The 22322-nt window shown below is 51.8% G+C and overlaps 1 protein-coding gene across 2 annotated transcripts in view; it reads left to right on the forward strand.

Moving 5' to 3' along the window:
• Positions 1-22322, forward strand: part of ZHX2 (zinc fingers and homeoboxes 2) — a 154290-nt gene that overhangs the window by 67957 nt on the left and 64011 nt on the right. For both annotated transcript variants that reach the window (XM_032415941.1, XM_032415942.1), the window contains exon 2: positions 1460-1530. The gene's annotated coding sequence lies outside the window, so the exon portion shown is untranslated. The remainder of the gene's footprint in view (positions 1-1459; positions 1531-22322) is intronic.

Consider the following 22322-nt stretch of genomic DNA (forward strand, 5'->3'; position numbering starts at 1 on the left):
ATTTTCGAGGGCCCTCACAAAAGTGGGGAGGAGGGGAGCCAGCCTGCCATGTGCAATGCCTCCCTCCCTGAGTGCTCTCCAGGGACCCCTCCCGCTGTGGAGCCTGAGGTCATCCACCCACCCCTGGCCCACTGCCCTTCCCTTAGCCCTCCCACCAAGCCGGGCCTGCCGACCCCTTCTGCTCCCCCAAGATCACACCGTGGAAAGGAACACTGGGCTTGGATCGGCTGTACCACTTACTGGCGGTAAGACCACCGTAGCCAAGTTGTGGCTTCTTGAGCCTCTTTGACTCACCTGAAGAATGGGCTATGACTTCCTTCCTTCCTTCCTTCCTTCCATGGTTACGGATGAATATTACTACACCTTCCAAGACTGCAAAGGAGAACTCTGCAGACTTTAGTGAGCCCAGGAATCACCCAAGAAGCTTGTTAGGAAGCAGGTTCTGACTCCGTAGGATCGGGTGGGGCCTGAGACACTGTTTTTCCAGCAAGCTCCCAGGTGATGCGAGCTTCCCTTTGAAGAACAAGAATACAGAGCAGGTGTATACAGCGCCCGGTGCGTGGTAACACGTCCGCAGAAACTATTGCGGTGAAGATCCTTCTCCCCCCACCTCCACCCCCCTCCAGTCAAAAGGTTCTTCTTTGCCAACAGGCAGAGATGAAGAGAGAACCCTCTGCTCACCTCAGAATTCTTAGGGAAACAAGAGAAAACAAGTTTCGCTTTGGAGGCAGGCTGGGTGTGGGGAGTGAGGAGCACGGCCTGCACGGCTCATCAGCACGCTGCTCCACGCTCCCACGTGCGCTGCAGGTGGGCCTCTGCCGGCTGCAGAAACCTCTAGAGCTCAGGCCTCAACTTGCCATGCTGGGAACGCAGCCTCTGAGCCGGGCACACGCCTTATTCCTCCGGCTACAGCTCTCCTGAGGAATTTTCAAAGCACACACAGGGTTCGCTTGGCAGGAGTCTCCCAGGATATAAATACGCATTTGGGGCTTTTGTTTGAAGGACTGCAGTATCTTTTTGACTTGAGGCCTGCGCACAGGGCTTCTCCCCTCACCTTCATCAAAATGGAACCACACACAGCCAGCCGCTGCTAGGAGCCGACTCCAAGGACTCCAGGAGAGCCGGAGTGAGGTGCAGGAGTCACCTCCTCACCCCGCCCCATCTGATCCTGCTTTTGGTTTCCCTCTCCTGAAAGGCCTGCTTCTCCACGAGCTGCTGACTCACCCAGGGTGAGGGTCTTTCCCCCTCCCCGCACCCTTCTCAGCATCACCACAAAGCCCAGAGGTTTTGAGGTCGGTTTAATGGGCAGCTTCGTCCTTCCCAGTCCTTCCCATTTCCCTTTCCTTTCCCATACGGTCTCTCCATCCCAGTCCCCCGGTGCCTCCAGGCTGCCTGGAAGAAGAGTTGGATACCTCGTTGCTCTGCCCTGCTTTTAATATTGAGTTTCTCTTCTTTGTAGGACTCGACACCCTGACTGCTCTTGGAGTCAACGTGTACCAAGATTCCCAGGATGTAAGCAGTCCGGGGCTGGTGAGTGACAACGTGCTGGGCGGAGGATTTCAAGGAGGGAAAGGGGATGCGTAGGGGGTGCGGGGGGGCCAGACCTGGAGCCTGTCCAGGGGCAGCTGGCTTTCGTAGCTCGGACTCCGTTTCCCTGCAGATGCACCTAGAAGTGGCACAGTGCAGAGAATCCAGGGGTGAGTCCCCTGGCTTTCACTGGGGCCCTGCCAGTCCCTCCCTAGAAGCAAACTGAGTCTGTGGAGCCTGGGTTTCCGTTCTCTGCTCAGATGACAGTAGCTCGGATGCACCATCCAGGGGGCCTGTGCTTGGGACTGTGTCCAGGGAACCTCTAACCAGGGTTAGGGAGATATTCTTAGAACAGAGAGGGAACTACCTGGTTTACAGGTTTGTAAGCCCTAGCCCTGAGGGGACCTGACCAATGAGAGGTGAGAAAACCACCTTTGCACAAAGGGCCGTCATTGGAGAACGGGCAGCTACTGACTCAGCCTAAGGACGAATTCCTAACAAAAGAGGTTATGCCGGGGTGAAACAGGCATCCGCTGGAAGTAGTGAGTTCCCTGTCACTGGAAGAATGCAAGTGCAGGTTGCCGAAGCGTCGATGTCGAAGGAAGGAGCGGTCTTGACTAGGGCAGTGTCTTACAGACTCTGTTCCTGTGATGACCCGGAACCCCCAGGGGTAGTAGGGTGAGGGGTGGGGGGCTTGTGAGCGCGCGCACTCTCTCAGCACCGCCTGTTTGATGGGGTTCTGCTGTAAAACTTCAGAAGTTGCTCGACGCGATGACCCTCGGGTCTTCCTAAGACCTGTTGTCCGTTGGCCTCGGTAGTGAGCCAGCCACACGTACCACGACACCTCACGTACGTGATGGGGTGGGCAACTCTCAAGCACAGTGGCGGTTTTGAGTAGAAGCTCCGGGGAGCCCTGACCCCTGCCAAGACCACCAAAAGATTAACCGGCTAGTCCCACCATCCAGAGCTTTGATCCAGGCCACACAGACCAGAAAAAAAGGGTATGGGGGACGCTGTGACAGGATTCCCCCAGCCCCCAGGCTGTGGGAGGACAGCGAGGGTGGCTTCCTAAGGGGTCGGGGCGCTTTGGCAAGACCCGGACCACACACTCAAGCTAGCATGAGAAGAATCGCACCCCAGACCCCGGGTGGGGAATTTGCACAGGAGGGACACCCACTGTGAATGGGAAGGTCTGAGTAATGAGCCCCCAGGCTTCCTTTGTGCTTTGTGACTGGGTCGTCCTCCCCTGGGCCTGGGTCAGCTGCAGCTGTAAATATTTATCAAGGGCCCCTGAGGGCAGGGTGCCGTGGGAGGCCAGAGATGGATTTGCTCTTTAAGAAACTGACAGCAGGGATGAGAATTGAGTTTGACAGTCGTTGTGCATAGGCTGTCTGTTCAGCTGAGTCCTGAGCGCTGTGCGGGGCTGGAGGGTGGGAGACAAGGGATGGGAGGGGAGGCCTGAACAACGCATTTGAGCCAGGACTTGATGCTTTCTTGGCAAATCTTTAAGCAGGAGTGGGGCTTTGAGGGCATGGGCTGTGTCTTTGATTGACAGGACCTGGCACATAGTAGGTGCTCAGTAAGTGACTGTCACTTGACTGGAAGGGAGAGTGATGGGGAGCCATCCAGGGAGGTGATGTCTAGTTAAGGAGGAGTCCGTCCGCCCAGGTTCAAATCCCGCCTCTTCCACTAAGCTGTGGGGCCACAGGCAAGTTGCTGACCTTATATACTTCAGTCTTCTCGGCTGATAGTGGGATTATGATAACACCTACCACACAGGGTGGCTGGGAGGAGTGAATTAACCCCTGTCCAGCAGCTTGGCCCTGGGCCAGTACATAGTAAGTGCCCAATAAACATTAGCCCTATTCGTCTTCTACACGTGGGACATGACCCTGGATTAAGGTTCAGTGTTGGGACAGCATGAGGCAGAGGACAGAGCTCTGGGCTGGGAATCAGAAGCCTGGGCTTAACTGGAGGGAGGGGGGACAGGGAAGCGATCACACCCCCTGCGCCCACTCTCTAGAATGGAGATGCTGTGAAAAGCTGGCTCCATTTCCCCAGCTCGCTCTCTGACGGGCCATTGTAGTCCTGGTACCCGTCCAAAGGCAGGGGCCGCTCAGCCATTTATTACTTGCTGGGGGCCCTCCTGAAAAGTGGTCTGGCTTCTCAGGACCCCCTTGTCCCCCAGTGAACTGAAAACCAGGGCGAGCCTCCTCCTCTTGCAGAAATGATCTTAACAACTCGAAAAGCACCGTACGGAAGAAAGATTCTGTTGACGCAGATGGAACATCATTTAAGACTTGAGTTGGGGTGGCGCGATCTTAAGCCTCACAGCCAATGCCCCCTTCCCCATCCCTTACCCGGTGAGGTCTGGCTGCCTCTTCAGGTGGGAGACTGATTCTCAGAATGATGCTTCGCTTTGTAAAAGGCACCAGTCAACACCGGGACTCGTAGCAGGGTTCAAATAAAAATTGCACTTGCCTGAACTGGGTAGAGCTAGCAGCTGCTGAAATCCAAGCCTCACACTCCACAAATGCCCATATTTGTCCCACAGGCAGACCTAGAAGAATCCAGACTGCGTTGCCAAGGAGGGCCCCTGGGGGATGGTTTGGGTACCCCCCAATAAGAGACACCTAGGCAGCTTGGATTGCCAGAAAAGCGGGAGACTACAGTAGGCAGGCAGGCTAAATGGGGACATACGCCAGCCCATTCAAGCAGCCACCTCTGAAACCCTGTCCGGGGCGGGGTACCTTCGCCCAGGGTGCTCTCCGGGCTGTCGGGGTATGGGCCAAGCGCCACAGGCAGAGCGAGCCCCGCATCTCCAACATGGGTCAAGGAGTGCCCACCGCACGTGTGTGTGTCACACAGGTGTGGGGAGCCCGGAACCCAAAGGAGAACAAGTGTGCGGAGAGGCAGGGTGATGGTGTTGTAGGCAGGGTAGCATAGGGATCAGGGAACAGAACTCAAAACAGAGAAGGCTGCAGTCAGCCTACAGGTAGTCAGGGACCTAAGGAAAGAAACGCCAGGCTCCTTTTATGGAGACCCAAGCGTGCGCCTAAGTGCCTTAATGAGCGAGAATGACCCCTCCACAGGGGCGCTTGAGGGCACAAAGTATGCTCGCAGAAGATGCTAGGACGCGTGCATCAAGTGACCAAAAGTAAGTGTGGGCGAGGTCCCCCAAAGCTCCACACTAAAGGGGCAAATCCCCCATCCGTCCCATGGATATTCAACCCCTCACTTGAACCTCCCTATAAGTAGGTGAGACCCCAGCCTCCTGGGGCCGCTCCCTCTCCGAGCCTGCAGGCACTCCCTTCTTCAGTGTGTACTTTCCCTTTCAACACAATCGCATTTGCCTGAGACATCTATCAGGCATTAGCAGTAGACCTGGACTATAGAATGCGCTTGCTCAGGGGCTTGCTTTCACCTCCCCTGCCCATCCCACTGCGACCCTAGATGGATAGTAGGACTGTAGTGTGAGCCAAATCATCTACGGCACAGGCACGGCCCCTGTGCCTGCGGGATCTTCAAAAATGTCTCACGTTTTGCCAGGTGACCCCCACTTCACTTCTCCCTTTAGTGGGAAGGGGCCGGGGATGAGGGGCTTTCCTGGGCAGCTTCAAAGGGGAGGCATTCAGAGGAAAGAAGCCCCAGTCCCTGGCTCTGTCATGCCTGCAGCTTCTCTCAGCTTCTGTGCCACCTCTGTTTAGATGAGGTACCCGGGCTAGGGCAGGGATGGTAAGGAGATTTCATCTTCTGGACTCCGATCAATTGCTCATGGCTGCCGGGACAGGGCGCTGAGAAGGATTCCGAGGACTATCCAAGAAATCCTGTGCTGCAATGGATTAGTGATGTCTGCTGAGGGAGCAAGAAAGAGGACCTGTAGCATCCGGGCCAGTTTTTGGCATCCCTGCACAAAGCAATTTCTAAAACCACTCACTCCCCAGCCCCATACTTCGGGCTTTTCTATCAGCAGCCTTGTTTTGCATCAGAGAGGCAAAGCACGGCCCAACTTCATTAATCTGGACCACGTTGGAACCAACCCGAGTAAGTGAGAAGTCTTCATCTTTGGGTATCTCCTGCATGCGGGAGCTTTGTTACCTTTCAGTGAATGGAATAAATGAACTAGCAGCTAGTTACCTGGAGTCAGTGCAGGGGCCCACAGTGATCTGTGCTTAGCAAGTCTGACCACGCGGCTGAGCGTGCCTGACCCGTTCTCCTAGGACGTTTACTCCGTGCGCTGACGATGGATACGACCGAAACTCCAATGAAAGCAGGGTGTTTTTGAGGTAGAAAATCATTCAATGGGCAGCTTGGCTTCTATTTCAAATTGCCAGAGAATTTGAATTAGACTTGGCTGCACTCTCTGGGAATAAGCTGTTTTTTGCAGAATTCTATGCACAAGATGAGACAAAACAGTCTAGAACTAGATTTTCCCTGAGTTTCCTGATCTGTAAAATGGGGAAATAATACACCCCAGAGGGCCATCCGGGAGAGTAAGTGAGATAAAGTGCGGAAGAGACCTCGCCGGCGATCCTGCTCACAAAAAGATGGTCAAAAAACTGCTATTTCTTCTCCCCCGTACCACCTCCTATCTATAGTCCCCCTGAAAGCATAGCTTTCTTCTTACAATATGTTCGAGAAAATGCTGTTACAGATAGATTTTTTTAAAATAGCATCATACTTTTCAAATGACTCCTGTTAGTTTTTTTCAGAGGCTTTTCCTTTTTATTCTCAATGATTTTTCAATGGGAAAGGTCCACTTAAACCTTCAACTTGAGTTGCTCTTGGTCCTCTGGGTGGAGTAGCGGATGCTCCCAGGGTCCTGACAGGCATGTGCATGAAGGCTTTGGTCACAGGTCTCTCCAGAGGATGCTGAACCACACAGTGACCAGACCGTGTCCACATCTTCCCTTGAACTCAGCAAATGTCAACACCCAAATGCCACGCCCCCTATAGGGAAAGTCAGGACCGTGAAGGTGGTCAAATGTCAGGTTGATACCAAGTGAATTTGAGTGTGTGCATGCCAAAGGAGGGGATCTACTTGTTAAAAATGGGCAAGAAATTTGAAATGGAGCTCCAGTTTCAGCCTTAGCCCCTGAGAATTCTTCAGGAGAGAGTTGAGGTTCTCACTTAAAAAAAGAAAAGTCAAGACCAGTTAAATCTATGTAAGGCAGGGAGAGGAACCCACATGGCTGGAGGAGCAAGACCCTTGGTCACAGAAGCCAAGGGGTGGGGGAGCAGGCCTGGGAATCCCAGGAGAGTTCGTAGGACTCCTGGGTTGTTGGCTGAGAGGAGAGGTTCTAAGGGGGCAACTGGCCTCCTGGAGCATCTGCCCCATCTTCTCTGGCCCGGGCCTGGACAACCTCATGCTTCTCTTTTATCCTTTCTCCTGAGGCCTGGAGCAGAATGGCTCTGTAGCCCAAGGCCTGCTCCCCTGCCTGAGGAGCCTCCTTTGCCCCACCCCAGGAGAAGGCCTGGCCAGCAGTCAGCCCAGGGCCCCATGGGGAGGGAAGGAGGAATGGGTCCTTCTAACCCCCTGTACCTCCACTCCCTGTGTCATGACCCTGCTGTGGGTCCCTCTCCTCATCCTTGTCCAGCCTCATCTCATCGTTCTTGAGGATGGGGCTGAGAGTGCTGTGGGGACACGGTTGGGGCGGGGGGTTGGGGGGGGCTTGAGGTCAGAGGGCGTGGCCAGCATAGGCTCGCCTGAGGAGCCATCACCTGGAGGCCCTGGGCAGGCAGGGGTGTCACCTCAGCACGTCCGGCAGCTTCCTCTGAGGCCCTTGTCCCCTCTCTGGATTCCCATGGACCTTGCGGTCCCAGCACCCAGTGTGAAGCACCACTGCAGGGTCAGGAAGACCATGCACTTGGGAGCCGGACTGGCTTGGTTCAAATCCCAGCTCCACCCTTGCTAGCCCCTGATCTTGACCAAGTTATGTAACTGCTCTGTACATCAGTTTCTTCATCTGTAAAATGGGCCGCCTCACAGGGTAGTTATGACTACTGAGTTTATGGAATGTGCTTAGAACAGGGGCTGGCACAGAGTTAGTAAATCAAAATCAGTAAGTAAATCAGAGCAGAAATCAGTGTGTCCTGTGACCCCCGGATTGACACCAAGACTGTGAGCTTCCCACCCCCAGAAACAAAGTCCTTCCTTCTGCCTGTGGTTTTCCCAGGAGGCTCTCAACTAGAACCCGAGGGAGGGGAAGAACTTCTGCAGATAGGGAGGCAGGGGAAGCATGCGCAGGGGGGCGGAGGGAGAGGAAGTCTGGGACGTTTGGAGGATGCCCGAAGTCCCCTGTTGCCGGAGGAGGTGGAGCCTGGTCGGGGAGCCCGTGGTAGCTGACATGGGCCAGCGCGGATGAGTCAAAGCCCGGAGATCCTCAGACGCCATGCTCAGGATTGGACTACCTGCAGGAAGCAACGAGCAGCTTTCAGAAGTTCGAAACCAAGCAGCTGATGCAATGCAGTCTCTGGTTTAGAGACGTAACATGGTCATAGTGCAGAGGGTGGGCCACAGATAAGACAGACCAAAGGCAGGACAGACGCACGGACGGACGGATGGAGTCAGGAGGCAGCAGCGGAGAGCTGGCCCAGCAGAGAAGGCGTGGCCCTGTAGAGGGACAGTCACAGCAGGGGCGGGGCGAGGGGAGTTGCCCCCCAGGGTACCAATTCAGAAAAAACATTGACTGGCCTTGAACACAGAAAGTGAGGACAGGGGAGTCAAGAGGGAGCCCTAGGCTCCTGGCTTAGGAATCTGAGAGTGGTCCTGCTGAACATGGTAGTGAACAGAGAGGGAGAACGCGCCAGCTGGTGCAGAAGGCCCTGGGAACGTAGTATTTGACGCACTCGTGGGACGCCCAGGGACTGGGAGGCAGTGGAGAGCAGTGGTGACCCAGGTGGTCTCCGGAGTCCGAATGGCGGGAATCCAAATCCTGACTCAGCCACTTACTAGCTGTGTGACCCTAGAGGGGTCATTTCCTTGTCCAGAGCCTCAGTGTCTTCATCTGTGTAATGGGGATTACGCAGTTACTCGCTGCCTGAGAGGCCGTACGGGTCAGTACACTAGCGTTGGGAGCAATGCCTGGCACAGAGGGAGTGCTCAAGAAGAGCAAGCTTGCACTACATTAGCCGTGGTCTTGCTATTCATTTCCGTGTCATCATCCTAGTGGAAATGTCCAACACGGGCATAAGCAGTTTCAGGCCAGGATGGACTAATTCAGGAGTCATCCACATATAGGTCGGTGGTTGTCAACCTGATGGGGGTAGTCCTGGGGGAGGAAGAGAGGACCATCAGCTGGGTTCTTTTCAAATTATGTCACCCTCCCCAACGCTGGCATAGCCCCCACCCCACCCTCACTGTCCTGTGAAAAATCAATGTGGGCAACTGTCCCCATCACCAAAGGGCGTGTGCCACATCCCTCCGGCCTACTGGGGAGGAATGAAGATGGACAGACAGCTGATGGAGGAGCGAGGCAAGGCCGTGGGGTGATTGCATTCTCTCTCGGGGACAGCTCAGAGCAGAGGACAGAACCCGGGGACGCTACTGGCATTTAAGAGGCAAGACCAGAAGAAACCACTCATTCAGGAAACCAAGCTACCACTGTCCCAGGTGCCCTGCTGGACTAGACATGAAGACCCCATTAAGGGTGTGTGGTTTTCCACAGGTCCAGGTGCGAGTTCAAACCACACTCCCATTCAGTAGTGTGTGAGGGGTTTTTTGCTCCTTCCTCCAGCTCTTCTTGCTCCTACTCGAGGAGTAGACTCAGTGTATCTGAGCTGAACAGGAGAGATGGCATCCCACCTTCCCCTACTGTCCGTCTGACACCTTGCCCTATGGCCCTGCCCTAAACACCGTTCCATGTTCTTTCGGGGCCCAAAGATTATTGGCCGAGGAAATGATAACAGTTGAAACTAGTAGGTAACAGTACTTAAGTGGATATTTGATTATATTAGTCAGACTTTTGGTTACAAACTGGAGATCTGATTCAAATTGATGGAAGTCTAAAACAAAAAAGCAGTTCATGTAATTGAAAAGTCTGAGCTGGTCTGGCTTTGAGCCCAGCTGGATCTAAACAATGTCAGCAGGCTTCGCTTCTCTCCATCTCGACACTCCCGATTTCTTCTGTGTGGGCTTCGCTCGGGCAAGTTTCCCCCGAAGATCCAGCAGCTTCTCTCGGCAACCCCCACAGGAAGAGGGCTTTGCTTTGGTGGCCATCGCAGCAAGTGTCCTGGAGCGGAGGGGTTCGGGTCACGTGTGCAGGCCTAAGGTTGGTTGGGTGAGCAGCATCGTGAGCGTACAGAGCAGGCCTGCTCTCGCCCTCCAGCCTGTGCAGGACGCCGTCTCTGCTTCAGGTGGCTCCGCGCTCAGGAGGCTTCTCCTTTCTATGGCAAACAGTGTATCCGTTCCCTCTTTCCTTTTGCGGTGGTAACAGACTACTGGGTGCCTGCAACCGCACAAGCTTACGGTCCTGGAGGTCAGAAGTCGGAAATAGGCCTCGCTGAGCTAAAATCAGTGTCACCAAGATGCATGCCTTTCGGAAGGCTCTAGGGGAGAATTCCATGGCTTGCCTGTTCCAGCTTCTCGAAGCTTCCCTAATTCTTCAGTTCATGGCCTCTTCCATTTTCAAAGCCAGCCATGGCCAGTTGAGTTTCCCTCCTGCTGCCTCAGTCCGAAGCTGATTCTTCTGCCTGTCTTTTCAACCTCTAAGACTCTTGTGATTCATTGTGCCTACCCAGATAATCCAGATACTCTCTTTATTTTAAGGTCAGCTGATTAGCAACCTTAATTCCTCTTTGCCATTTAAAGTAACAACATTCACAGGTTCTGGGGATTAGGGCCTGAGCATCTCTGGGGGCTGGCCTGCCACCATCATTGTCATAGCTGTGGTGACATCTGGCCAGCACTTGGCACGTCCAGGGCCATTTGCTAACCTCATAACCACCTAGAGGGAGGGTACAGCAAATATCCCCCATTTTACCATCAAGGATACTGAAGACCAAAAAGTTCATCATTTCCAAGGTCACAGACTCAGTAATAGTAGAGCTGGGACTGGATCATAGGTCGGCCAGCCCCCAGAGTCTGGCTCTTTACCAGATCAGCTGGTGGAGGACGTCCGGAGTCTCAGAATAACAGAGCATAGAGATTGTTTCCGATGTCGTGGGGGTAGATGGATGGGCTGATGGCAAGGTTGCCTGGCCCCAGACCCCTGGGTTTATGTGCCGGCTCTGTGCTTTCCTAGCAGCGTGACCGTGGCCGGGTCACCCTACTTGTCTGTGCCTCCCTTCGTAAATTAGAACGAACATTGCAGGACGGCAAGGAATCACCAGGGCTATTTTGATTTTTAAAGTCAAACAAATTCCTGGGCCCAAGTTTTTCTTTTTTACGTGTAGCTTCAACCCGCTCTTAGTGGGAGAAGAAGCTCTGTATGTGTCGCCTTTCACTTTGCGTTCCCTTTTTTCCTGTTTCCTCATAAGACAGCATGGCAAGGATCAGCCAACTATGCCTATCTCTGAGCAGCCTGTGAGCTAAGAATGGTTTTTATATTTTTAAAGGATTTTAAATATATATATATATATATATATATATATATACACGCAACAGAGACTGCATGTGACCCACCAAGCCTAAAATATTGACTATCAGGCCCTTTCCAGAAAAAGTTTGCCGACCTCGGAAAGAACATGGCATGGCAGTAGAGTTGACCAGACCTGGGTGTGGATCCTGCACTGGATGGTCAGGGCCCGATTAGACCTTTAGACCATGAAATCACCGTGGGGCCTCTCTTGGGGCTGTTCTTACCAGAGGGAGCAGTGCGGGGGTGATGGTCAGTATGTGATCGGCCAAGCGCTGTGGTAAGAGCTTCGTCTGTAATCCCCTCCTGGCCCTCCGAGTACGCATGGTCATGACTCCTCTGACACATGGGAAAACGAGCTGCTTGGGAGAGCAGGCCACTCCCTCATGAGTGACACAGTGGGAGGAGATGGAGCTGGGATGTGAACCCAGGCATCTGCTCTGCCCGCTTGTTGTTGCCGTTAGTCCTCCTTTCAGGCAAGGAAACCATTGGCCGTGCCTGCCCCCATGTACTTCCTTGACCTCTCTGACTTTCCCTAACTCTCTGGCAAAAGTCCTTCCCACTGTAAAACGGGAGAGTGGGCAGAAGCAGCTCTAATGAGAACATGTAAAATTTTGGTTCCGGCATTCATCCATCTATCCATCTGTCCATCCACCCATCCATCCATCCATCCATCCATCCAGCAAACAGCACAGCACCAGGAACTGGTGAAGGAACACGTCTTCAACAGTGACAACAGGGGGCAAACCCCAAGTCCCTGGGTCCTCTACATTCATCGTTACAGGGAGGCACACGGGGAAACTCATTAAATTGCACCACGCACTTGATTAATATGCTATAATTCGGGCAGCACCAGACTATTGCAGCACCCCTCCCCCCACCCAGTTACCATGACAACATTAGTTTAACAAACAGCTCCTTAATACTTGACAAAAATGATGCTCCTGACAGGCGAGCAGAAGAGCAGCCGCATTACAAAGGGCTTCGAGGTGTCTCCGAGGACATTTTTGTACGAAGCCATCGGTTTCCCCTGATCCCCGTATGCATGCCATCCGCCGCCAGAAAATACAAGTGTTCTGGGGGCTGGGAGCCAACCTGATGCCAGGCCCCCGTTCCACGCAGCAACTGAGAGTCATCACTTCTTTAATGCAGAATGTCACAACGGCTCCGTGAGGACGGGTAGCGTGATAGCATTATTAAACGCTTCTTTGTACACCAATCTACTAATTTCACCCCTGCTCGCCTGAGGCTGCTGAAAGCCTTGTTTGCTTCCTGTGTCTTGAATCCAGCTGGATTGTGAGACGGCGTGTGGAGAGCCCGGAGCCACTGTGAGAAGGAGCTCGTTTCCTCTTCAAGGCACCATCTGGTCCCACCCGGCCGATTCAGTAAGGAGCAGGTGCAGGGATCAGGAGACCCAGTCCTCTGCCCTCAAGGGGGCCAACGCCGAAAGAGAAAAGACCAGGGGGACACAGAACATTCTGTGGCATCCTCCCCTAATATGATGATCTGACATGTGCTAAGCACTGAGAAGGCACAAATTAATTACACATTCCAGACCCCCCCCCCACCCGTGGGAAGGATGGGTGAAGAACTATAATAAAATAGGGAGAGTGGAGAGGGCTATCATGGTGATCTGTTAGCTGTGTGCTCTTAGGTAGGTTACTTAACTTCTCTGTGCCTCTGTTTTTTTTTTCATCCAGAAACTGGAGATAACACTACCTATATGACAACCTAACTGTTATCATGAGGTTTAAAAAATGAAATAAACGTATAAAAAGCACTAAAACAGTTCTTAAAATACTCAAAACAGTAGGCACATGGTAAGTATTAAATAACTGCTCGCTAGGATTTCAGGTTCCCATGGCACCATGCATACAATTATAATAATAGCTCACATCTATCAAGGGCTTACTGTGCCTCGCACAATGCCGCGTATGCTGGGGCCGTACTATCTCATTTAATCCTCACGGCAGTCCCGTGAGATAGACACTCTCATTACCTCCCCCCGGGCAGACGAGGAGGCTGAGGCTCACAGGGGTTGGGGAGCTTGCCTGGAGTTGTGAGGCTACTAGTCAGAGGGGATGGGAATGCAGTTGGTCTGCGATCGTCACCTAGCAAAAGGCCCGAGCGGCATTGGGGGCAGTGTAGGGGACCCACTGCCGGCCCCTGGGAGGGCCATCTGGGGGCGGCGGCAGCAATAGGTGCCTTGAAGCCTCCTGCCTCTTCACGGATAGAGGATGGGATGTGAAGGCAGAGGAGCAAGTCTAAGTAGGAGGGCTCTGTGGAGCTTACAGAAGCTACATTTGGAAAAGAACCACAGCCTGGTTGATTATCCAAAGGGCAGTTTCTTGACATGGAATGGGAGCTTGTCTTAGACAAATAGGACCTATCTATTTAAAATATACTTTGGATTTTTATTTAAAATAAATGGATTGGAAGAGGAAGCATGAGACATAAGGTGGGGAGAAAAGCCTTTCGAATTTTCCATGTTCTTGTATCAGGATTTCATTGGCGTGATGGGACAGTGTCTACATTAAGTGGATGTGTATATGGAAAATGGAAAATTTTGTGCCAGTATCTCCAAAAGCAGAGAAAGGAAAGTTTAGATTGTGTAGCAAATTCTAACCAAAGCCAGAGTGTACTATACTTTTTAATATGTACATATGGATGTGTGTGTATCCACTACTTATTGCCACAATAGCGCTTCATAACAACCATCCACCAACCTCACTGGTGAACAACAAGAAGCATTTCTCTAGCTCATAATCTACAGGAGTTAGCCTTTGTGGGTTGGGTTCACTCATGAACCTGAGGTTACTTAAAGGTTAAGTGGCTCTGCAGATCATGGCTGGGTTTACCCACATCTTTGGGATTGGCTGATCCAGGATGGCCTCAGCTGGGACGACAGGGGTGAGTCGATCAAGCTCCACACACGGTTAACCCTCCAGTGGTCTTGCCCAGGCATATTGTAATGGTAGTGGCCGAGGAGCAAGGGTGCAAGCCGGAAGGGGCCAGCGCTTTTGCAAGTCTTGGCTTGCATCCTATCTGCTAACAGACATCCAGTTGGCCAACCAAGTCACCTGGCCAGTGTCACCGTGGGAGGCCTCAACAAGGTTACGGGTGCAAGTGTGCGGATGGATACAGGGAGGGGATCCAGAATCAGGACTGCTATTGCAACCAATAACATGTTTCCCCAAATCCACCAGATGAAAGTATCAGGCCATCTGGGAGGAGGAATCCTCAAAGACAAACTTAGAATAGTCCTATAATTTCTTCTGGTCCAGGAGCTACAAGGTGACCTTGACCTCAGAGGGAGTCCTCGATGCATGGCATTTAAGTCAGCATCTGTGTCTTCAACATCACGCCTGATCCCTGACCCATGGTGTCTGCAGTGACGAGTAGAACCCGTCACTAGAGGAAAGGGGGACCTGGCGTACTCCCAGCAGCACTTGGTTCGGATGCCTTGCTTGTCCTAAGCTGCTTCTCCACGGAGCAGGGACAGCACAGCCCCGGGAACCCAAGGTTAGCCATGTGCCTCCCGGGAGAACTTGGTACCCAAGGTTTGCCCCAAAGGAAGTTTGTCTAGAAATATGGGTCAAATGAAAGGAAGGTCTATCTAAGGAATTCTTTTTTATTCCACATCATTTTTTTAATAGTAGCCCAATACTTTGAGTTTATGTTATACTTGATACTTCTCCTAATAAGAAGGACTAGCATTATTCCCACTTCACAGATAAGGAAACTGAAGCCCAGAGAGCTGAAGTGACTTTCTCAGAGTGGCAAAGCCAGGTGTGGATTGCAGCCTCCCCCCGCCCCCCCCACCACTGATCTCCAACTCAGCCTTAGGGACTGTGTTCAGATCCTGGTTCTGCCCCTTCCAGACGTGTGGCCTTGGATATGTCACTTACCTAACTCCCCGGGCCTCTGGAGAGAACCTTATCTCCCCGATAGGGTTGTTATGAGACGTAAGTGAGTTTAAAATTAATGACGAAGCTTCTTTTTTTTTCTCTCTCTCTAAGATTTTATTTATTTATTTGACAGAGAGAGAGAGACAGCGAGAGAGGGAACACAAGGAGGGGGAGCGGGAGAGGGAGAAGCAGGCTCCCTGCTGAGCAAGGAGCCCGATGCAGGACTCCATCCCAGGACCCTGGGATCATGACCTGAGCTGAAGGGAGACGCTTAATGACTGAGCCACCCAAGAGCCCCAGTGGCGAAGCTTCTTGAGTTGGAAGTGCTCCTAGCACTTTCCTTTAATCCTCAAAACCACTCTGAGACAAGTACTGTTCTTACCCCATTTTTATAGCTAGGAAGCTAAGGTTCAGTGACAGAGTGACCTGCCAGAGGTCCCACCACGGTGGAGCTGGGGCTTGGACACAGGCTCTCTGCCTCCAGAACCTTCCCATGTGAAGATTCAGCAGGGACACCATAAATACGAGCCATCACTCTCCCTTTGGTAGCTTGAGATTGAGAAGCACAGCAGGGAGAATGTGCCACAAGAGAAGCAAAGGTAAAACCCTGCCCCCACCCTAAAGAGTATCTAAAACAGATGCTGCCCAAGCATCGGGTCCCTTCAAACAATAGGAACAGCATGTTCGAGAACCCCTGAGTTCACACCCCGAAAAACAACAGGGAGAAAAATCCTACCAAAGCTTGCGTCCACTGAGCCCAATGACTCGGAAAGCAGTGACATCACCTCTGTAAGTCCTACCACTTGATTAACACTGGATGACCTATGTGACCAAATGCCTCTGACTCAGATGCATCATTGCTACCAGTTCATTTGCTGGGCACGGGAGCATTGCCAACGGGAGCCCGCCTGAGCACACGAGCCCCTCCACCCTCCTCCTTATGCACCAGGTATCTGTAGAGCTTTCTAAGCATCTTGACATCGGGGCCTTTTAACTCCTGGAGGGAGGTTAGGAGCAGGGATGAGTATCTGGTTTCAAAAACACAAAGGCTTGAGCCGGTGACATTTTGGCTACCAGCCCTTAGGGGAGGCAAAAGAGGTCGAGGCCAACACAAACTAAACACAAACTGTTTCTTTGTGTTCAATCAGAGTCTTGGGTCCAGATTTCTGTTTTGTCATTTACTATCTGTGTGACCTTGGGGAGGTTACTTTATTTCTCTGTGCCTCTGTTTTCTCCTCTGGCAAGTGGGGTTAATAGTGTTTACCTCTTAGAAATGTGAAGAGAATCAAGCAGTTCATCCATGTCACATGCATACAGCAGAATCTGGAATGAACAGACGAAGCACGTGGTAAATGTTACCTATTGCCGTTACTACGTGCATGTTTGATGAATCGCAAATGGAAATAAAGTAGGACTTGATAAGTGTAGTTTGTGGACAGAATCCTTATGGAGCATGAGGGTGAAGTCATGAAGGGATTTCGCATGATGAAAATATCGAGGAGTCCATGAGGACAGATGACGTGCCAAGGTCTCCCTGCTGATGAGAGGCCCCGTGGAGATGAGAACCCATCTTTTCTGACCCCCAAATCTAGACCCTTTCTGTTACTCCAGGCTGCCTGACTCTCCTGAGCAAGGGATTCTGTCCCATCCCTAAGTCACCCATCCTAGCATTCCATAACTCTCACTATTAGAAAAATGCCTGCACTCGTGTAGCTAATGGAAACCTCCCCATCTCGTTAAAAGTTCCAGCCAGCAAATTTCATGGAGCTGTGAACCCAGGTCTGCATTAACCATGCAAAAAGGATACAGTTTGTATCTGAGCACACTTAATTAAGCACTAGGTTTAATTAACTTAAATCAATCTCCCTCCCTACTCCCGTGCTCCCCCTCAAAAAAGAGGGCTGTGTAAAGTATAGTCCTTAACTGGAAGTTCTGATTTTAGCTGTTTCTAATCAGACTCGAAATTGCTAACTTGTTGTCTTAATCTGCCCCTGAGATATCAGCCTTCCCTGTGTGATTAATCTTTCCTTTCTTTGGCCACGTTTCAGACAGAGACAAGGTTTGCAATGCGGCTTATCACGTTGTGGTTATTGTTCCCTGAAAGGGATGAATGGAAGCAACCGCCTTCCCTTGCATAATTTGTCAAACGCCCACACCCACATACCCCTCTTTTTATTTTTAATTCCGAAGCCAGCAGATGAGCTTTGCACTTTTGCGACTTGGCCTCCAAATCTTCATTAATTTTTTAAATGTTTTTTTTCTTCCTTTCACTAAAGAATAGTGACCTGCCCCAAATTGCAAAATAATGAAATGCACAAAACCAGACCTTGGGTCCCCTGGAATATCTCCCTTTCCTCCCAGGTCCACAGGGGCATCTGTGATGCCTGCCACCCCCAAGGCCTACTTCTGTCACCCTGGTCCAGGCCCCCTCTTTTTGTCCTGGACCTGAGAGGTCCCCCCCCCAATTTACAGTCCTGCTGCTCACAATCCATCCTTCACACCTCAGCTAGAGTTACCTTTTTATTTATTTTTTTAATGCTATATGTGTTATATGCTGTATTCTTACAATAAAGTAAGCTAGAGAAAAGAAGGTATTATTAGAAAATCATAAGGAAGAGAAAATACATTTACAGTACTGTACTATAAAAAGTCTGTGTACAAGTGGACCAACACAGTTTAGAGTTACCTTTTTAATATACAAACCAAATTACGCCATTCCCAAGCATTATAACCAGCTAGTAGCTTCTCATGGCAATTCAGCCGATGTCCAAACTCCTTTCCCTGGCTGACCAAACCCTAAATAAAAGATCCCGCCTTCTCTGCCCATCAAGCCTGAATACCCTTTCCCCCACTGAGCGCCAGCCATGCGGGCCTTCTTCCTGTCCTCGGGGACACCAAGCCTCTTTCTACCTTTTGCAGTTGCTGTTCCCTCCAGGTGCAATGTTGTAGCCTAACCTGGGTTCCCTAGAGAACTGAGGCTGAGACAGAGCTGCTAACGCTCGATGAGGGGACGGGGACAGATGTGCAATCCCAGGCAGCAACAAAAACAAGGGGAAAAGGAAGTAAGAAGGAGAAAACAGTGCTGGATCGCTCAGCCAGTTAAGCGGTTAAGTCCGACTCTTGATTTTGGCTCAGGTCATGAACTCACGGTCATGAGATGTAGCCCCACATCAGGCTCCGCCCTGGGCCTAGAGCCTGCTTAAGACTCATTCTCTCTCTCCCTCTCCCCACCTCCTTCCCCCTTGCCCACCCCCCCGCCCGCCCACGCCCACCCTCTCTTAAAAAAAAAAAAAAAACAGTAGCACAGTTTTACACATTACACGTGGTTTAGGAATACACAACTCCTGCAATAAATAAGGCATTTGCTCTCTCAACGAGACCTGTGTGTTTAAGGAACTGGGTGGCAGAAGGTGGCAGCTCGTGGGTTACTCTGAGGTGGCGGAGGGACGGTGAACCCCGACGAAAGCTTCTACACCAGCTGTGGACAGCTGTGGCTCATAACACACAAGGTAAACTGAGGTAGCTGGCGCGCACTGGAGGTGTGTGCATGCGTGCGTTCTGTGTATTTCTGTGCGGTTCGGTCCCGCTGGATAAAGTCTGTCCACCTGCCGTCTCTCACGGATGAACTCGGGCACGAGCACGTGCAAAACCCATGCTATATTTCGCTTGGTCTCTAATACAGCAGTCGTGTTGGAACCTATTTGCATTTTGAAGAGAGGCGTTAGGGCAGACCTGACAGGGCTGTGTCTCAGGAAAGCCCATGTGGATAGGAGAGCTCCTCCCGGCCTCCTGTCTTGCCCATCACAGGTCCCTGTCAGTCCTGACTCTCCTTCATGCTCGGGGAGCCGAGCTGGCCCCTTGAGCAGCCACCGGAGAAGCTGGAGTCCTTAGAAGGACCGATCAGGTAGGACCGGAGCCCAGAAGCTGCCGCAGCCCCCGGGTGGAGGGTATAACGTAGGCCCCACTGCACCCAGCCCCCGCGTGAGAAGAGTGGTGGCATCAGGAGCAAGCTGCGGGCACCCAGGGCCCGGGGGCGGGGCCAATCCAGCACGTATAGGGAGGCATCTGCGCAGGGCCCAGTACCCGCTCTTGCCGGATCCCGGTTCTTCGCATTTCCACTTACAGACACCTCTTTGGGGTGGAGGCAGGGACCATAGACGGAGTGGCAGAACCCCAAACAAAAACGGGAAGCCACCGGAGCCCGAGCGAGTGGTGGGAGTTACCGTCGGTTTACTATTGCCCTGAAGCCGTGCAGAAACTGGCTCATCAGAGCAGGAGAGTGGGGACAGCCGGGACCAGGGACGGACAAGGGAAGCCGTGGGAAGCGGGCAGGTTCGGGGAGTATTCTGGAGGGGAGGCCGATAGACTCGCTGATGGAGAAACTGGGGTGAGCCGAAGAGCAGATTGTTGCCCGTCATGACTCCTCTGGGGAGACCCTTCTGGCTCATGAGAGAGTCACTGGATTGTAGTTCGGAGACAAGCCCGACCCCCGTTCAGTGTGGTATTTGGCAAGTCGGTGACAGCTTAAAATCATCAAGATGTTGAATTTGTTGTCTCTGGAGGAAACATCCAGAGGCCAGTTGGCATCGTGGCAGCGCTTGGCCGTGATCAAAGCACATGCAAGGCGCCTGAAATGCAGGGAGGCCTCGGGAGACCAGGGCAAACCTGCTGCCCAGTAAAGGACAGCTCCCCCCAAACCCCCGGGGAGTGGGGCTTTATGTGGGAGGTTTGGGGTGGCATTGGAAGTTCTCATCACGACAGCAGACAATAACAAAATATTGAAAACAGTGGTTCTCGGCAGTGGGAGGAGCGAGGGGGCAGTGTTGTCCCCCGGCGGACATTTGGCAAGGTCTGGGGACAGTTTTGGTTCATCACAATTTGAGGCAGGTTGCTGCTGGCCTCTGGTAGTAAAGGATTTTAGCACGCTGCTCAGCATCCTACGATGCCCATGACAGTCCCCCTCAACAAAGTTAGCCGGCCCCAAATGTCACTTGTGCCAAGGTTGAGAAACCCTGATTATATCCTGAACACCCAGCAGTGGCGGGGGGAAAGGCCTTTTCAGGCCTGTTGCAAAATCCCATCGTCTGGAACGGTTGACCATGTGGCCTGCTGGGCTCCTGCTAGTATCTACACCAGATAGAGGAGTTTCTTGCTCTGTGTATTTGAGGCGCATTAATGGAGAGTCGAGTACACATATATTTAGCTCAGCATTTCTGAAAGGCTGCCCATTCAGGAAAAATTCAATTACAATGCACAAACATGCCAGTAAAAGTTAAACAATATGCCCCCCAAATTGGAAACAACCAAGGTGCCCTTCCATAGGTAAATGGATAGGCAAACTATGGTATATCCACGCAGTGGAGTGTTATTCAGTCATAAAAAGAAATGACTGGGGTGCCTGGGTGGCTCAGTCAGTTGGGCGGCCGGCTCTTGGTTTCAGCTCAGGTCACGGTCTTGGGGTCCTGTGATCGAGCCCCGCATAGGTCTCCCATAGGTCTCCCTGCTCAGCGGGGAGTCTGTTTGTAGAATCTCTCTTTCCCTCTGCCCCTCTTCCCGCTCATGCGCGTGCTCTCTCTAAAATAAATTAATAAATATTTAAAAAAAGAAAAAGAAAAAGAAATGAGCCAACAGGCCAAGAAAAGATTTGCAGGAGCCTTAAATGCAGATTGGTAAGTGAAAGACGCCAGTTGAAATGGTTGCATACTGTATGATTCCAACTCGATCACATTCCAGTAAAGACAAAACGAGAGAGATGGTAAAAAGATGAGTGGTTTCCAGGGGTGAGCGGGGAGGGAGAGAGGGGTGACCAGGTGGAGCACAGGGGGTTTTATGGCAGGGAAACTATCCTGTGGGATTACTGGAGTGGCGGATGCATGTCACACATTTGTCAAAACCCATTAAATGTACAACACCACAGAGCGAACCCTTATGTAAACTATGAACTTTGGTTAATCAGCAGTTTGGTTGTTTCAGGATAGTTTGATCAGTTGTAACAAACGTTACCACACCAGAGCAAGATGGTGATAAGAGGGGAAATGGAAGTGGGGAGAGGAGTGCTATGGGAACTCTGGAGTTTCTGCCCATTTGTTCCATGAACGTAGAACTGCCCTAAAAATGAGTCTATTAATTTTTTAAAACATTAAGCAATATAACAGAATTAACAAAATTATTGTAATTATTGTAATAGCTAACACTGAGTGCTTCCAAAGAGGCAAACACATAGTAAAAAGTTGTCACTGTCATCACTATTGGTGAGGACATAATGGAAGCACCGAGTAGAAAGAACGGCTCTCATTTAGAGAGCATTACTTAGGTCCAAGCAGATAAAATGTTGAGCCTTATACATTTAGTCCCCACCACTGCCCTAGAAGGAAGGGCCTATTCTCATCATCTTCATTGTATAGACAAGGAAATGAAGACTCAGAGAGGTTAAGTCACAGGGGCAGGGTCACAGAGCATCAGAGGCAGGCTTTGAACCAGATCTAATTGCTGGGCTCATGTGTACACGTGGGAGTGTGTGTGTGTGTGTCTGTGTGTGTGTGCGTGAGCGCACGCACGCACACACGCAACAGAGAAGGGAGACAGATGGGGTGATTGGTGAGTGTGAGTGGATAAAAGGAAAGAAGGAAAAGCATCAAAAAGTGGAAATACACATACACACAAATGAAGTTTCTCCCCTCTCCCTGCCTTGCGTCTGGGTCTCTTCCTGTGGGTGTTACCACCCTCTACCCTGCCTGACCGCCAGGGCTCATCATGGGGTGGGGTGTGGCGGTGACCCAGGCTCATCAGTGTTTCCCTTGGGCCCTGGCCAGCCTGAGAGCTGCATCTGAAGCCAGCCTCTGACCTGGGTGGTCCTGCAGAGCTTCTCCTGCCCGAGGTGGTACAGAAAGCTCCATCCAGCAGCAGGAGCCCCCCCACCCCCCTTCTCCAGGGGCATTCCCTTTTCAAAAGGGAATGTGAGGACCAGGCAGCAGCCGTCCCATCCTGAAAAGGGGACAGGCAACTCGGAATCCCGAAGAGCCACCTCTAGTCCCACAGATAGTGCCCGCTGCGTCCAGAGTCCAGAAACAGCCACTTGTCTCCTTCGGAAGGTGCTAGAATGAGTGCTCCTGCACCATCCCATTTCCTGAGGGCTTCTGGTCAGGTCACTCTGGCCCAAACCATGAAGCGAAGATCCAGCTGCCCCATCTGGCGTTTTCCCGTCTTTATAAGGTGATGTCATGCGTAGAAGGGAAGGTGGCGTTACTCTCTCTCCTACTTCTGCCTTGTCTCCTTTTTATCCGTCTTCGTATCTAGACGCCCATCCTCCTCC

The sequence above is a fragment of the Phoca vitulina genome, unplaced genomic scaffold (assembly GCF_004348235.1).
Source record: "Phoca vitulina isolate PV1807 unplaced genomic scaffold, GSC_HSeal_1.0 scaffold18, whole genome shotgun sequence".
Classification (NCBI taxonomy): domain Eukaryota; kingdom Metazoa; phylum Chordata; class Mammalia; order Carnivora; family Phocidae; genus Phoca; species Phoca vitulina.